We start from the raw sequence: 18,399 nt of genomic DNA on the forward strand, positions 1-18,399 counted from the left end.
TTGCACCACACAGGGAAGCCAGTCATTCCGAACTCCCTGGACTTCCAGGCTGGGTGGAATAAGGGGTCTGGGTGGAACGGGGGATTCTGTCCTCTACGGTGACTTTCTAAAAGGTACCCACTAGTGTGTTTTTGACAGTGCAGCACCTAGGGTGCGAGGCGGAGAGGAGGTTTCGGTTACTAAACCGCTTCTTTTTATTCTGGGGATCTGAATTGTTTCCTCCGCCTTCTCCCCCGCCTCATCTCTCCCGTTCTTTAGCGAACTGACACAGACAGCACCTGCTGGCTGGTGTTAGATGTTGGAGCTCGCACCTTCTCGGTGGTGACGGTGCCAGCGTACTGGGGACAGGGGGACAGCGGCGATTTCCCCTCCATCCAGCCCATGATGCCTAGAGGAGCAGCGGCTGGGCTGCGTGGGGTTCTGCCCGCAGCACTTCGAGGCGGGATTGAGGGGCTGCAGCTGGCTATGAGTTGCTGTTAAGTGGACTTGGCGCCAAGTCTCGGAACCGGCATCAGCTGAGACCTATCTGCTAAAAGCCGGAACACAAGCGCCTGCCTGCACTGGGCAACTCCAGCGTCTTGAGGGCGGAGGACAGCGAGCTCGGAGCCTCTTCTCCATCCTATCCCGAACCTCCCCAGTCACTCTCGCACGTCGGAGACCCGGGACCTGCGAGCCAGGGAACTGGAGAAATACGCGGCGGAGGCTGCTTTCCTGAAGGTGAACCGTTCCGTCCAATTGCCTTTCCCCAGAGAGCAAACGGGAGGGCGGGAGAGAGTGAACTGAGGATGTGTGCGTGTGTATCTGTGTGAGACGACGTGCAGCGGGAGGAAGAAAAGTCGTTACTCGGCGTTTTAAAAGCAAACAAATCAGAGATGGATAAGAGCGGCGATTGCTGCGAGACCGCCTTGATTCTCGCAGTGTGAGGAGCTGAGCGCACCGCGCGCACCGGCGAGGACAGCGGGCGACCGCGGGCGCTGGCGAGGGCTGGGGACTTTGGCTTCTCCCCTAGCCCACAAATCTTTTGATTACTTTGACTCGTGAAAAACGAGAGGAGGAAAGACACGTCACCTTCCATCCACTTTAAGGGGATTCCAGTTTGGATGTCAAGAGATTCCTGAACCCTCTTTGCTATCGGAGGAGGAAACACACGCGCGCGCGCACACATACACACACGCACGCTCGGGGCCACACTCACACGCCCTCCACTAGCACACACCTCCAGACTTCGTTTCCCTATGCCCCAGAACGGTAACGGCGGATTGGCATCTTGGAAGCGATGCGAGAGCGATAAGGCTGGCGCGGGTCCGCGGAAGCTGCAGGAGCATCGCTAGGTGTTGCCGCCACCAGGAAGCCGGGCTGCAGGTAGGTGCCGGCCGCGCCTCCCGCCGGCGCTGGGGACTCGCGCGGCAGCCGGAGGACCTGGGGGTCGGGGGCTGTTGGGAGCTCGCCGGGGGACAGCGAGGGGGTGATAGCAGATGCTAATTGGGAGGCCGGGGTAGGGGCGGGAGTAGAGGAACGCCGAGGGGGTCAGAGCAAGCGAAGGAGGTTCCAAGAGCCTTGCCCTTCCTCTCTTCTCTCTCTTCTCTGCCCCATTTCTCCTAACACAGAGAGCCACCCGGCCGAGGACTGAAGTGGGTGTTAATTCTATCCCTCTACCTAACCAATCTCGGTTGGTAATCATTTTGGACTCCTAATAAGAAGCTGGGGGTCGCGTATAAGGGACCCTGACATCAATAGCGTTTCAGGTCCTCTTTCTGAAATCCCCACTTTCTGTCTACTTCTGATTATTTCTCGGGCCTGTCTGCAGAAGGTGGGTGTTTCAATGAGGCGATTGCTTTCTCCACCTCTGACTGTTTTCATAAAGAATCATCTGGATAAGTTCTGGCGCCGTGTCTCCCTCCGTAAAGGCTTTACTTAGATTTGGTAGCAGACGCTTTACTACTGAGATAAAGATCTAGTAAAGGATACTACGGGAGAGGTTTAGGACAAGGATCGTTTTAGGAATAGCGTTCAGAAAACAAAACAAAACACAGCTTCGAGAAACTGACGGTTTTTCATTTGTTTCCGGATGGATGTCCCCACAATCTTGCTAATACTACACGGTTTTTCTGACCCACTGCTTGCCTGGCCCTTCCCTCTTCTATTCCAGAAGGCCAGATTCCACCAAGAAGTGTTTTCTTTTAGGCCACTGTCAGTGGGAAACCTGTTATTTCCAAAAACTGCCTTTGCAAAGGAAAGTTTGAGGCCATCGCCCTCTTTCCCCTAGAACTGCAGGCTGAGCTATCTAGTCTCCACATAAAAGAGGACGAACTGTCGGTGCTGGAGAGCCCCTGAATGATGCGAAGCTTTCCGAGTCAGTGAGTCAGTATTCCACTTCCTGAGCAAATGTTAAACAATTGCCTGAAGCATGTGGAATCACAGGTGTAGTCACTACAGTAACTAGCTAGCCACTCTTCACCTGGTGCTGGGTGAGTTGGGCTTGTGGCCATAAGACAGAAAATAATCTTTTTGAGAGTGTTAAATACCGTCTTGAATTTTGCAAGCTCTGTTCTTGAAAAAACAAAGCCAAACCTGTATGCAACCTTTGCTCTGTAAAGTAACCCCAAAGCAGCCAGTGCATAAGGGTCTTTTACTCATGACAGGATGAATTTTAATGATTATTGACTGCATGATAATTATCTGATTCCTGTCTTCCCCAGCTAGATTGTTTGAGACATCAGCATTCAGACTGTTATCAATTAACACTTTAAAACTGATCTATTAGGCAGTGTAAGTTAAGACAAATGAGTAATTAATTTAAGATTTCTGTGTAAAGTGCTAAATGGCAATAACTAGCAGAGGAGACCGAAAGCACTTCTAAACCCTTTAAAAACCAAGCATTAAGATTATCTGTATTTATTCCAGCCTTCCAGTGTTTGCACATGTACTCTCAGACTGGTGAATCTTTTACAGTTTCAAATCTCACATCTAAGATTATTAAAAATGACCGGACACATTTAATCTTCTCTATCCCTACTTTGTCCTGTTTTGGATCACCTCCTGGGTCAGTTGTTTGCATATTGACCTTTGTAGAATCCTAATTTTTAAAGTTATCAGTAGCCATTGAAAGGCCATTACTAACCACACTGGAGTTTATTTTATTTTCATTTTCTTAACTTCCAATGAAAAAAATTGGGTTACATTATTTATAGATATAATACTATGAGAACAGTGTTACACTGCCAACTGACTTCTTAGATACTTAGATACTTTTAAGAGGCATAACACAGTTTTAGTATGTTGCTTTTTTCAAGTTAGTTTTTTTTTTTTGAGACTGGAATCTTGATTCTTGCCTTTAGCATAGTTTTATAGTTTAGGGTGCTTGAACTTACATATTTATACATAGTGCTATGACGTACGTCTCTTAAGGAAGAACCAAAAAACTTGGCATAAAAGCAAACACCTATAGTGCTACAAGTTGTGTTAAAAAGGAACCTAAGGTTACTGAGTTAATGTGATTTTGAAGCTGCAAAGTATTAGCTATTTTAAGTGACAGATTGGAGAGTGAAGATTCATTGACATCCCATGGATCTATGTGAAGAAAGGTACATATTTCTTGAAGACTGCATTATAGTATTTACTAAATACCAAGTTATAAAATGTCATAACACAGCTGTAAAAAGATCTGTTTTTAGACATGGCCACTTTTCCTTTTTAAAAATTTATGAAGTGATGAAACTTAGGCGGTGATAGGTTTTATGGAAGTTATTTTGTATAGTATCGAAGTTTTAGTGGTCCTGGATTCTATATCTTCAATATAGTATTTTAATTTTGATTCTTTTACCAAGTGTTCTTGAGTATTGAAATGTTGAAAGTGCATTTTAGGGTTGATTTATCACTAATTGCAAGTTATGGATTATCCTATATAGATAGGCTAATATGTGCTTCTCTAGCATTTTCCAGGCTTTTTTTTTTTGAATCATGAGCTCTGATAAAAGGTACTGTCAGATTCTGCCTAAGTTTGGCTGTGGTAGCAAACTGATGGGCGTTTGCTTCTCTAGTGCATGTCCCAAACTAAGAATGTTCTAAAGTGTCATCAGTTTATTTCTAATATATTTGAGACGATGAAACAACCAGAGTACAAACAGTTCAGTGCCCCTGCTTTTACTTCTCCAGTATTTTATTAGGGATGCCTCATTAAGTCACATTATTCTGCGACTGTTTTGTTCGTTGAAGATTCAAGTAAAAATAAGGAACTTGACTGTGCAATGCAGTTTTGTTTTCTAGGTGAAAAACCATAAGTTGAAGTAAAATAAGCATCTAATGTAGTCCCCTTTGATCTATACCTGACATTTACAAATGCAGTTCATCAACCTGTTATTTGTAGGGCTCCATCAAAGCAAAGAGAAAGAAATGCATTAACACAGACTGTTTCTAGATATGAAGGCCAAACCAGCTGCATCAACCTCATATCTGGTCCACATACCTGCACAGTGTTCCATGAAATATATATTGTTTATGAACCATTGATTTTAATGCCAGGTAATACGGTGAATTTGCCATTTTGTTTGAAAATTCTTTGATTTATTTTGAACTACTTGGAGCACATGGAACTGTACCACTGAAAGAGGAATGTATTCTCACAATGAGTCTTTTTAGAGAACAGTCTTACTTTAGGTTTAGAATGCAGTCTGAAATAAGGGAGAGGGAAAGTCAGGCCCAGCAAACAGCAGCCTAGGAGTTGGTTTTGGTTTTTAAGTTGTCATTGACCACTGGTAATTTTTAGAGAGTCTGATTCTGTTCATTTGGCACAATGAGTCAGTGCCGTCAATGAAATCCAGCTAACAATTTTTGTCTTCTCCTCATTCTTGACAGAAATTTTAAGAGGAATGGTTAGACGTAATTGGAATGTGAAGAAAAACGGAATTTAAATACTTTTTTTCTGGCGCTATGACTCTAATCTCGACTTCTATATGTTAATGTATGTACATGCATACACACATCTGCATTTAATGTATTGAAGGGGAGAGAAGGCCTTTAAAAAAAGGTCTACATTTTAAAGGTACCTAATATTTCACTCTTTTACATGATTTGACCTACAGTGCAACTGTAGCTGTCATTTAACAAGGTTGCTTATAATTGAGCTTTAATCTTTGAGCCACTGTTGCAGGCAGTATTTTTTCTCTTCAGTTCTCTCTTTTGGAGATATTTTTATTCATTAGGCTACAAATGCAAAAAACATCAGTTTTGTCCTCTATGTAAGGGCTTTTTGGAATGTGTTTATTGACACCATGACTGGCAATCTCAACACATTTTAAACAGTGACTATATCTATATTCTCTTTATTGAATATGTACCTCTGCAGTCAAAACACAAACTGTGCATTACATGAGAGAATGCTATTCTGGTTTCAAATGGTATCTATAAAATTTCCAGAAACATATTGATATTACACTCCAAGTTTGTTAAATTTCCTGAACCCACCTACTTCCAATGTGTGTACTACATGTATGTGTTGGGTTTTACCCTAGACTATAAGTATAGGCCACTTAGTGATTGGAATTAGTGAAAATTTTATGCAGTTGATTTTTATTAACATTTAAAAAATAGAAGACTTTCAGGTTACTTGGGCTTTATGTAAGACATGAATATATAAGCTATGAGGAAAGTATTCCATTTTATTCACAATTATCCATATGGGATATATAATATAACTAGGGAATCAGAGCTTATATGCTTTTATTTGATAAAGTCCTTTTAATCACTTCCTTTAGTCTCCTAAATTACTCCATAGCACCTGTAATTATTTTATGATTTACCCTGAATGGCCAGTTAGAGAAGTTACATCTCCCTTTCCCCTAGCAATAGCCAAAACATACTTATTTAATTACATTTATATTTATAGTTCTCCTTTTACATAGTAGATTTTGGAAACTTTTTATATAGAGAGAGATTGGATAATGTGATAATGCTGCCTGCTTAGCAATTATAGTGGTAGGCTGAATTTAGTACTTTGACAAAACGGGGACAATCAGCCCAACAAGTCTCCTTTGCTCTTTTATCTTCTTGAGCTATAAGTCTTCATATAGAGCCTGGAGAGTGCAAAGTAGCTTTTGATGAATGCAAGGTTTGTTTTACTAAATATTTTTGAGTTTTTTCCCTGCTATGAACTAGTCACTGTATAATTGCATGCATGTGAATGGGCAACTGTGTTGACCTTTAAAGGTCACGCAAAGATTCTAAGCCTTACTATTTGCAGTGTTAATTGGCTATGGCCTCCTGTTGCTGCATATGGAGCTTTCTGTTGAGTTTAATAATACAGAACAGATTATAGAGCTAGCAGATTATACAGCTCTTTATAAGTGAATTCATGAAGATATCCATGGTAGGCACTGTGACGGAAGATTTTTTGAAAAGCCTATATGTGCTTTAAAGTTAAAATTTTTGAGGAGAATCACCTGGGCTATGAGAAGACAGATTATTTCTGGTGCAAAAAACTGATCATTGAAAATTATTTTTGTGTAAAAACCGTGCTTTGGTTTTATTTGGCTCTGACTGAGTTTTCACTCTCAACATTCTTGGAGATCCGCAAAAGAATTGTACTTAAATATTAGAGAAAACATATGCTTGTTCTTTCCTGCTCTGTTACGATAAAGGCCATCTAGATGAGAAAAGCAAGGTGTGTTATTTGTTCTAGTCGGCATTATCCTGGCTTCATGTTTTTTGACTTTATAGATTGGAGTAAGCAAAGACGGGCAACTACAAAAGGGTTATGTGGTCATAGGAATAGTAATAACAAAATCTCAGTCTAGTAATAGAACACTGAGACTGTTAGAATATGTTCTTCAAGATAACAAGCCCTTTAAATCCCTAGAACTTAACATCTACTCAAATAATAGAGCTTTGTGCATTGATATAGCCAGTTTGGGACTGCTCAGATCAGTCAAGAATTCAGAAGTGGTCAGTTCAGATCATTTAAGGAAAGCAACATATATACTTTTTAATTTATATTAGTTTATGACAGTTCCAAATTATTTAAGGTAGAAAACCTAATTACTGTTACTACTTCCTTCTTAGTTTAGTTTTACCTTTTCGTAGGGGTATGATGGATGGCATACTCAAATTTGTTGGTGCTGAAGAGTTCAGTAAATTCTTCCTTAGAATGGCCATCAGACATATCAGCAGCAGTGACCTGGTCCTGCTTTGGTTTGTATTTTCTTCAGAAAGTTGGCTTGAATTGAGTGAAACAGTTCTAACTTTAGTTTTCTTTCATGGCATATAAGGAGAAAGGAGGTAGATCATCTACCTTTTGGGCAGGCAATCCAAAGGCCAAGGGTATTGACATCTCAGACTCTGGAAACAGAGGCCCCATTTTGGGCAGCTTTAAGTTCAAGGAAAATTCTAGCCTATTTTTTTTTTTTCCTCTAGCTTTAGGTCCTGAAATGTTATATCACAGTAGTTTCCTGCTAAGAAGCATATTTAGCATTTGTTGCAAACTTCTTTTAGATTGATTGTTGGTGTGTGTATAAATACACCAGAACTGGGTCAAAATTTAGACTTTGCTATTTGAAGATATATTTGCTCATCACATTATTTGTTGAAGGGTTAAAATTCATTGGCTTGCATTTTGGTTAGCAAATAAATTTTGAAAATGATTTTTATAAAACCCATGTGGTACTGTGGTGAGAGCTCTGGAAATTCTTTTGTAGCTCTACCAATAAATAACCACATAACCACAAGAAAATCACTTTACTTCTCTGTGCCTCAGTTTCTCAGCAATATATTTTTTTCATTTAAGTTTTCAAGATAATTAAAAGTGTATTTTTTTGCTGTGTCCTGACCTATTAAGCTTCATGGTGTGGGAAATGTAATAATGTTGCAGTACATGCCTTTATTTAGAAAGTCAAGAGATGGCTAGCATAGAAAGTTTCTGGAACACCAGTAAATGTTCCATAAATGCTTTTCAGTAAGCAGTTTGTCAAAGTTCAGTTTTATATGATTGGGATGGTGATGATGTTAATGATGATTATGATGACAACTAAAGACTATAGATGAAGGGACACAAAATCGAATCAGACTCTTATTCTGTTTATCCATTTTTCCTGATTTGCATGATGCTTTTTTGTTGTGGAACAAGTTGTAACAGGCCTTGAGTCTTTGGTTTGTTGGAATTACGTGTCTCTTCTCTACTGCTGGTTTTCAGAGTCACCGAATGAAAATGATTTGGTTGATTAACCCAAACAGAACTAGGTTAACAAATGAATAATCTTCATATACCTGTTGATAATTAAACACCTTCATTCAAAAATCTGCATGTGAACTTTTGACAATTTATACTCCTTGGGAAAGTCCACAGATCTATTCAATGTCTTGAATACTCATTAGGTGCTTGGGGGTATTTCAGTAAACAAAGCTACAGAATTTACCATTTTAGTATAATACTTGACGTTTTGAAATGAATCTGGAGGAATGGTTCAACAATGTATTTGTGTTATAGCTGCTTTTACTATTCTTGTTTATAACTGGAGAATAGTTCCAAAAAGAAATAGTTAAAATATCTGAGTTGGAATGAGTTGTGAAGAATAATATCACAGTATATATTTAAGGTGAGGTAATATGTAGTTAAGTGGGTTGATTCTAGCTCAAAAGATGGATTTTTAAACCAGTGTAACACAAACAATGGCTCCTTTTCCTGTTTTATGTACATGAAAGAAATAAATTCAGATAGGCTGAATGACTTGATCAGTGACGTGATGCTCCCTAGAGACTCGTAAAGGGGTTGCAAATTCAAATGTGCATAGGAGTCTGGCTGGGAATGTGAATTAATGAAGCTGGCCATGGCAACAGACAGTCTCAGCTACAGTGTTGGGGAGATTGGGGGGAATGGTAGACATTCTGGCCAACATTCAGAATGGGAGAACTGAGCCTTGGCTCCATTTGTTGCCATGCCAGAATGTGGGCCTGGTGTTGCTAGATTTTCCGAATTGTAGAAGAGGACTTAGAAGTGTAGAATTTTTAATGTGAAAGTTTTAGATTTATAAATGATGCTATTCAAATTTGAAATACTGGGTGGGCCAACAGACATATCTGCAGGCTGTATGTAGGCCAAGGGCCATGATTGTGTCATTCTTGAGAGGGATATGTGAAGACAGCTAGCGAGGGAGATATGTGTATGCCTGCCCTTCTGTCGTCTGTAGCCACAATCCTCCAACCCCAATTGCATCTGGAGCCAAGGTGGTTGACAGCAAAAGGGTTAGCTGGAAGAGCTGACTGATCATAATGAGAGGTTCAATCTCACCCCTGGTTTTAGTTTTCTTCTTACTGACTCATTGTACCGTTGATGCTGAAATCATCTTGATATTGGTGGTACTTTGGAGGGTTTAAGCAATGTGCTGGGAATACAGAAGTTTAAGTGTATGCCAGATATCTGGAATAGCTCTATAGTTCTGTAAAACCATTTCCTTTAGATCAGTGCTTCTTAAAGTTGGAAATGTACACTAATCATCTGGGGAAATTTTGCTAAAATGCAGGTTCTGCAGTGGGGCCTGGAGATATTGCATTTCTGATAAGCTCCTGGGTGGAGCTAATGCTGCTGGCACTGGAGTTGCAAGGTTTTAGAGAGTTTCCTCACCTGAATTTCACTCCATGCAAGCAGAAAGGCTCCTACTATTACTTCTCCGACAGGCTTCTCCTTGTAGTAAGCAGCCTGAACTTGGCCACTGACCTCAAACACTTGTCTCAAAGGTTCTTTAATTTGCGCATAGAATTCATAAGTGTTATGCTTAGTTTTCTATTCTTCTATTTAGAGAACATATTTTCCCCCAGAACATGTCAGAAATTGCCTTTTCTTCACATATTAATGAAAATTTCATTTATTTCCTACAGTTTGAAGAAATAAGTTTATTTTATAAGTAAGGCACTATCTTAAACACAGATTTAGTCAAGTCAGTTTTAGCTCCTCAAATAATTTTTGTAATTTCAACAGTAACTTCTTTCTTTAAGGTTTAAATGTCACAATTTTGGCCACAATGTCTGGATTTTTGTTCAATTTAAGTAGTTATTTGGAATATGTGGGAGGATGGAGTTGGAAAAAGATCGTTTTCCTTGTGTGTTTATTGTGCTTATAACTTTTTTAAATTTAAATTTATTTTAATTAGAGGCTAATTACAATAAAGTGAATCTCTCTCCTTTTCTTTTTTGCTCTGCTAATCAATCCTAAATAGCTTTCAAAAAAAAGTGATTTCTTTAACATTGAAGGCATAATAACTTATTATGTAGGGTATTTGACTTTTTTATAATTAATATTTTTTTTCTAAACCAGTTTTACTAATGCCAGAGGTGTTGTATCTCAAATGTGTAACTCGATTCAACTGAGAGATGACCTAGATCTCATGTTACAAGCCCAGTTAAAAAAAAATTCTGTTGCCAGTTTTATCAATGTCCTGGAAATTCTCAGGTTTTCTTCTTGGTATGTTAATTTCAATCTGAGATTAGATTTAGACATGTCAGAGGGAAGCAGTTTGTTTTCTTGCATGCTGAATGATTAAAATAGTTTGTAATAGTAATGCTATTAAATCTTACTCAATTTCTTTTAAGTGCTTTAGAAGTTTCTATTACATTGAATAGCTTTGCTCATAGCTGAGTAATGATGTGAATTGATTTTACTGAATCTGTTAGACTGTAAGCTCTGTGAGGCAGAACCATAAACATGTTTCTATTAATTCCTGGTACTTAGCACAGTGTCTGGCATCTAACAGGTACTTAATACATTTAACAGGAAAACGATCAATAGCTCATGTTGATAGAATGTCTTTTTGTATGTTGCTTCAATGTGTGAGGAAGTATTATATGAACTGTCATTTATTCTAATTGTGTTCAGTGTGGCTGTGTGTGTGAGAGAAAGAGGGTTTATTTTGACTTGGAATTTCCATCTCTAACCTGAAAGGTATATTGGCATTAAAAAAATAAATGCATTCTAGTCAAAACATCAAAGACAAAAAACAAAATGAGCATGCTGACCGATATTCCATTCTTTCTACAATTTATTGTAACCTGGAGGTTTAGAGACTACGTGTGCTTATGATTCTGCGGTTGTATAAATTAAATAATATTTGTCAATGTCAAATTTAAGTGTTGTTAATCACATATGGAATATATTTTGATTGCTCTTGTCAGTGACTTGACTCATCATTCATTAGGGAATTTAAAGCCATTTATTCTTATCCACGTAATTACCATTTTCATAATTTATCATGAGCCAGATTTCCTTCACTCTTTCGCCTTCAGAAACACTATTGACTGTGATATCATTGTTCTTGGTTTCAGTGATATTGAAAATTACTGGTGTTCTAATTTTAAATGCTATTTTGTACAGATAGTATGCGTTCAAGTATTGATTTTATTTTAGTTCTTCTGGGTTAAACAGAGCTTTTAAATGCTTGCCACCGTAGATGATTTCACAAAATTAAAATTCTTTGACTGTAAGTGAATATGAAGGAAACTCATGTGTATCATAAAAACCAAAACAGTCAACTGATTAGTTCATTAAAAACTTAAAGTTGGATTGTGTTGTTTTCATTGTAAAAGATTGCATTAAATTGTATATATTTAGCATCCCTATATGCTTCAAAAGGTGCTCAAAGCCCTTAGACATAATGTCTTCAGTCTTTGAAATATAAAACATATTTTTGGAACTTTTTAATGTGAGTCAAAGGACAGGCTTTACACTGACTAGATCTGATTTTTCTTGGTATTGTTCAAAAACATACTTTATAATTAAGATCTAAGGCTATTGAACTAGGGCCATTGTGGAACATATTGAAAAAGATAGATCTATGCTTCTTCCCCAACTCAATCTCAAATATGAGGTTAATGAAAAATTTAAGTACTGTATAGTACTGAAAGATTTTAAAAATCAATAAGTAGAATTAAAGTCAAGCTTAATGTATACTGGTGAATTTTTCCTTGGAGCAGAGTTTCTGTTATATATCTAGGAAGGCTATTTAAGTTATAGTCATCTTTGTCTGGTATCTTTCCTTGCAGCTGATTACATCTAGTCTTTAAACTCAGGGTTTGGGGCTAATATTTCACTTTGTATTTTGTGAAATCTGCTTTAGGTTCACGGAGTGGATGCTATGGCAGACTGGAGTGAAATGAAAGCAGGAAGCAGACTGAATAGCTGGCAATCAGGGATTAAAAAGGTGGCAGGGTTAGCATTTTACAGGATATAGTGGGGAAAAGGTAATAGATAGGGACCAGATGGAATGAAAGGGAAGAAAAAAGGTCAGAATGGAAGTTTGTTCCAGCTAGAATTTTTATACAAGAAGAAGAGGAAATGACCTTAGAGAGAAGGAAAAGTTAGACAAAGAATACATCCATTATAATTCTTGGAACAAAGAGGCAAAATGGCAACAAACTAAAGCTACAGAGGAGAGAAAGATGTATGGTGCCAAATGAATTTTTCCCTCTTGATCTTGTAAAAATTCTATCCCGGAATAGGAACTTTCTACGAAGGTGTTTTGTTTTGTTTTTCAACCAAACTAAAAGACTGGATTCTAGTTCTGACCTTGCCTCTAGATAGGCAACCCTAAAAAAAGTTACTGAACATTTTTGTCATCAGTTTTTCCAATGTAAATGAGATGATTGGATTTAATGATTACTTAGATCCCTCTAAACTTTGTAAGTCAAAGATGACCATAGGTCATCCTTCTGTGCTTCTGTTCTGTCCCCTGAACGTTATCTTAGACCATGCTCTGTCCGCGTCCTTCCTAGACTGTGAAATTCTTGAGATCTGGAAATGTTTTGTTCTTTACCTTGTACCACCTAAGCCTACCTTAGAACATACTCAGGCATTTAATAAGTGTTTTACTAATTGATCTTTAATTTTATTATTCTAAAATTCTAGATTTTTCATCTACATAATAAACAGTGTATTGCAGAGGCATAACTAATAACCACATTTGCATGCTGCTTATTGTTATAGAACACTTTCATGCATGTGATTTTATTTGATATCTAAAGTCGCTATGAGATCAGGATAACTGCTATCCTCAATTTCAGGTAAAGAAATTGATGGAGACTGGTAAAAATCACAACTAGTGAGTGCCAAGAAGTTGGCTTGAATTCAAAGCCTAACTGTTGGGAGAAAATTCTCTATGTGTCTCTCAAGACACTAGGTATCCTATAGTTCTGTAATATCTTGTTCAGTTCAGTTCAGTCGCTCAGTCGTGTCCGACTCTTTGCGACCCCATGAATCGCAGCACGCCAGGCCTCCCTGTCCATCACCAACTCCCGGAGTCATATCTTTTTAACCGTGTTTAAAAAGTGAATGGTCCTGGAATAATGTCTCCCTCTGAATCACAGGGCAGATTTGCTTACTGTCCAGCATTAATAAAAATAATGTCTCCCTCAAAGGCAAAGGGCGTATCTACTAGTAGTTTATTATGAATGATTTCCTAAGCCCACATTCCTAATTTCCACAAAGCAGTGCGTATGCATCGTCCATATGGGCTGTTTTGTACTGTACCTATGGGACTTGGTGGCAAAGCAACTGACTCGAAAGTGATGTTCATGCTTCTTGCTGTGTAATACCTCCTCTATGTTTTAACCAAGAGTCTTGTGTCTTTTGCCATTAGTTCTGGGGTCCTTCTTGAGACCCATCCTTCTCTGATATTTAGAAAGATCCTTTGGTGGCACTATAGAGGTTAAGTTCCATGAGGGTTTGGAATAGGAAGTCAGGGAGACCAGCTAGAGAGCAAGTGAGAAATGGCAAGAATTTGAAGAAAGAAGTTGGAAGAAGGGAGGAAGAAAAGGCAAAGGTTAGATGTAGGAGATGGAACCAATTGATCATGGAGACTAAATGTGTAAAAGAGGGAGAGAAAGAGTCAAGGATAGGTCTTTGCTTGGGTGACTAGTACTGTGTTACACAGTGTGACCCCCAAAGTTACCCTAGTCTATCTAGATGAAGATAGTTGGTTGAATTTTAAGCATTTTGAGTTTGATGTGCCCTTGGGATATCCAAGATGAAGTCTAAATAAGTAGGGGTAAATTTGGGTCTGGTGTTTGGGACAGAATTATAGTTTAGACATGGGGATTTGGGAGTCATTGGTGTACATGCTGCTGTTGAAACCTAATTAGATGTGATCTCCAGGAAGAGTGTTTAACAAAACACCAAGGAGAGAGCCCTGGGGAACAATGAAATATAGAAAGGAATCTCAGCTCTTTTTTTATGTCATAAAGAAGAGTCACCTTTCTATTTGTTCTCTCTCTGGGTTTTTGCTCAGCTTGCTACAACTTGGCCTCATAAACTAAGGAGTCCACCTTTCCTGTTATGATCTGCTGTATAGAGATGCTAACGGTAGCAGAAGGAGAGAGCAGTGGAGGAAAAGTGGGGAGTATGCCTGGAGTTCCTTATTTCCATTTTCCCCTCTGCTACCCCTGGATATCATTGTGTTTTAAGGCTGTACTCCTCAGGACTGTTGGAGAAGGGAATGGCAACCCACTCCAGTATTCTTGCCTAGAAAATCCCATGGACAGCAGCCTGGTGGGCTGCTTGCTGTCCATGCGGTTACACAGAGTTGGACATGACTGAAGCGGCTTAGCATGCATGCATGCATTGTAGAAGGAAATGGCAGTCCACTCCAGTATTCTTGCCTGGAGAATCCCAGGGACAGAGGAGCCTGGTGGGCTGCCGTCTGTGGGGTCGCACAGAGTTAGACACAACTAAAGTGACTTAGCAGCAGCAGCAACCTCAGGAATGTCATGGACAAGCACAATGTGAGGGGGTAAGGACTTTCCCCCTGTGGTCTTTACTCTTTATGGAGATCTATAGACATTTTAAAAATTAAAAATTTGGGCTTTTACAACATTCCAGGCACTGTACGAAACACTTCATGAATTATCTAATATACACAGTAATTCCAGAAGAAGGTACTACTGTTATCACTATTTTGTAAGTAAGTGGCTTGACGAAGACTGCCCAGCTTGTAAAAACCAGGTGAATCTTGAATCATCCTGCCTTCAGGGCTAAGTTTTTAACCATATAGAATTACATCTAAGTCATACTTTTTGGAAAAGTAGACCCATTCTGCTTAATACACTGCTGGTTAAAACACTGTTGATTCAAATTATTTCTACCTAAACATCATAAGTCGGAGAAGGCAATGGCACCCCACTCCAGTACTCTTGCCTGGAAAATCCCATGGACGGAGGAGCCTGGTAGGTTGCGGTCCATGGGGTCGCTAAGAGTCGGACATGACTGAGCGACTTCACTTTCACTTTTCACTTTCATGCATTGGAGAAGGAAATGGCAACCCACTCCAGTGTACTTGCCTGGAGAATCCCAGGGACAGGGGAGCCTGGTAGGCTACCGTCTGTGGGGTCACACAGAGTCGGACACGACTGAAGTGACATAGCATAGCATAGCATAAACATCATAAGTAGGTCTTGTCTAAGTTTAGAATTGTACCATTAAAATTACACTATAACATCCATAGCATTTTTTGAATCTCTCTTAGATTTCCCATATGTAGCTTTGTATGGTCCTCCAATTTCATATGATAAGACATTAAGTAATGAGATAAAGAGCTAGCATTCAAGAAAATATGAAAAATTTATTCATATATTCAAATATTTGTTCCTTTGAATCAAAAAAGGAAAAGCTCCAATTTCGAAACAAATGTGAGCTAAAATGTGTCTTTTTCTGGAATTTAAATTCAGGCTGAAACATTCTATTACATTTATCTTACAAAAATCTCTCTTGGGCTCTTGGTTATATAAGAAATGGGTTTCTTAAGGGTAGAGTGGGAATAGCTTAGGCAGCAGTCCTGGCTGCCAAACTCAGTTGCCTCTGTAGAACATCAATATAAGACTAATTAGATGCTAAATGCTTGGTGAGTATTGAACAGTGCAATCTTCTAATTTTCTGATTAATGACAAAGCTTCATGGAAACATTAATTATATTGGAAGAATTCAGACAATCCCATTTTTGAGTAAAACAGAAAATATATATGTAAATGGATTTTCCCCCTAATAATATAGCAGCAGACACTCTATGGTCACATGAATAGTAGGTTCCTATTCTTGAGGGTTATGGATGTTTTTAATAATATGATGACAAAATTGAAGGAGGAGTACTGTATTATAGCTACATTATATTTTCTTTGGAATCTGTCTTTAAAGCTCAATGTTAGAAAAGAACATATTGAATCTTTTTTTTAAATGAGAAGTATCATGCAATGCAATTATATATATGTATATATATGTTCAGAATATATATGCTTTATATTCTCTTTGTATACTTCCTTAGTCTGAATTATTTGCTTCTAGAATGGATTAGTAGTTGATGATAATTTGTCTTATTTATCAATAATTTAAGTATCACTATAGATAATACTCTAAAACTATAAAAAGCCCCAGCTAGAAAGTTTTGTTAGTAAGAGAAAGGTCTCTTGGGAAAGATACGATTTAAAATCATAACAAACAAGAGTGTACTTTAACTTGAAGAGCCACTTTGTTGAAGATGACAGGGCAGTTTTATTTCAAATGACTGGGGATATGGCAAAATGAAAATGTGGTATAAAATGAGCTTATTGTAGATACACAATAACTTCAGAAAAGAAAAGTGTGCAGTTCAAAGAAATGATATAATCAGAGCAATCAGTAGGCATTTTGAATATTTTTCTTCACTCATTTTATTATAACATTTATACCTGATTCCACCCCTTCCCTGCCATAATATAATAGTTTTAAATCAGGAAAAGGCCTTGGAAATGTAGAATCCAAAAGTCTCATCTTATAAATGAGGTCTCAAGGTCGAAGAAGTGGCCAAAATGTGCTACAGGGCACAGAAATAGTGTCAGATCCAGGTCTGAAACCTAGTTTTTCAGATTTCCTGAAGGGATGTTTCCACTGCAGACACACTTCATCAGTTTTTAATAGTCAAAGTTCTGGAAGGGAGTTTCAGAGGGCACCTAATCTATCTTACTTTCTTACACTGATTTAGAAAGTTATGTGAACATTGATCCAATTAAGGAAAAAAGATCTACAGAGAAAAGAATGCTAAAATTTCATTCAATAATTTATTCTAGAGTTTCGTACCCTGTTTGTCAATATATGTTGATACAGTTGTTCATGAAGTACCTACTATGTGTCAGGCACTATCCTATGTGCTGCAGATACTTAGTAAAGCAGAAAGAGTCCTTATTTCTTGGAGTTTTAATCCAGTAGGAGAGAGAGCTAATACACATACATGTATATTCATGAATATATGCATATTCATATAGACACAAATATATTTGCACATTAAGGTAAGGCTGTATCTTCAAATATTTAGAAAATAGTGTTGTATCAATGGATAGACATACAAGGAATAAGATTTCGATTCAGAAGGAGAAAAATATTGGAATTATTTAGAGCTGTCTGAAGATTAAGAGCTTTAGAAAGTGGTGATTTTATAACATTGGGGTGCTCATGAAAGTGCAGCTGGACAGCTTCCAGGAGAGCATTATTTTGGAGGCATTCAAATGCTAGATGGACCTCTTATTAAGTTATTTTTCTTTGAACTTCTTTATGGGAAAAATTAAATTCTTTGCCCAGTGGATTTTATTTAGGCTTCGTTTTATTTGATTTCTCTGACATTTGATTTAGATGGCCATTACCTTCTTCTCCAGCTCAACTTCCCTCCCCACCCCCACAGGCTTAATAAACAATATTTGTGGTTCCTTTCTTTATTCTATGGTCTTTCTTTAGAACCTCTTTTGCTGGCTCCTCTTCCTCGGTTGTTGTTTAGTCACTCAGTCATGTCTGACTTCCTTGAAATAATGATGTTCGCTAGTACTCTGTCCTTAGAATATCTACATATGCATATTTCCTTGATCTTATTTACTCTCATCACTTAACTAGTGCCATTGTGTTACTGATTTCCAAATCTGAGATTCCAAGCAAGAGTTTTTCAATTGAAATATCCAACTGTATACTACACCTCTCTACCTGGATGTCTCAGATTGAACTCATTCTCTACTCTCAAAATTCTTCCGTGTTTTCCTTTGTCACCAAGTAATATCTAAATCTAACTAAAAGTTGTTTCAAATCTAGATCAGAAACTAAGACACAGGTTTCAAAGACTCTGGTCTGGAACAAAGTCCATGGCATGTGGTGAAGCAAAGTTGTTCAGTCATGTCCGACTCTTTGCGACCCCATGGACTCTAGCCTACCACTCTCCTCTGTCCATGGGATTTTCCAGGCAAGACTACTGGAGTGGGTTGCCATTTCCTTCTCCAGAGGATCTTCCCAACCCAGAGATCAAATCTGGGTCTCCTGCATTGTAGGCAGACGCTTTACTATTTGAGCCACCAGGGAAGATGGCATGTGGTAGATATTTAATAATAGTCAACTAACTGAATGGATTAGACTTATGCTTG

General features: G+C 38.4%; 1 protein-coding gene across 1 annotated transcript in view; it reads left to right on the top strand.

Moving 5' to 3' along the window:
* Positions 1-1,259: 1,259 nt before the first annotated feature.
* FAM19A2 (family with sequence similarity 19 (chemokine (C-C motif)-like), member A2) overlaps positions 1,260-18,399 on the top strand; it is a 518,652-nt gene continuing 501,512 nt past the window's right edge. The window contains exon 1 of the mRNA XM_010841633.1: positions 1,260-1,362. The gene's annotated coding sequence lies outside the window, so the exon portion shown is untranslated. The remainder of the gene's footprint in view (positions 1,363-18,399) is intronic.

The sequence above is a fragment of the Bison bison genome, unplaced genomic scaffold, assembly GCF_000754665.1.
Source record: "Bison bison bison isolate TAMUID 2011002044 unplaced genomic scaffold, Bison_UMD1.0 scf7180017864163, whole genome shotgun sequence".
In the NCBI taxonomy this organism is placed as follows: Eukaryota; Metazoa; Chordata; class Mammalia; order Artiodactyla; family Bovidae; genus Bison; species Bison bison.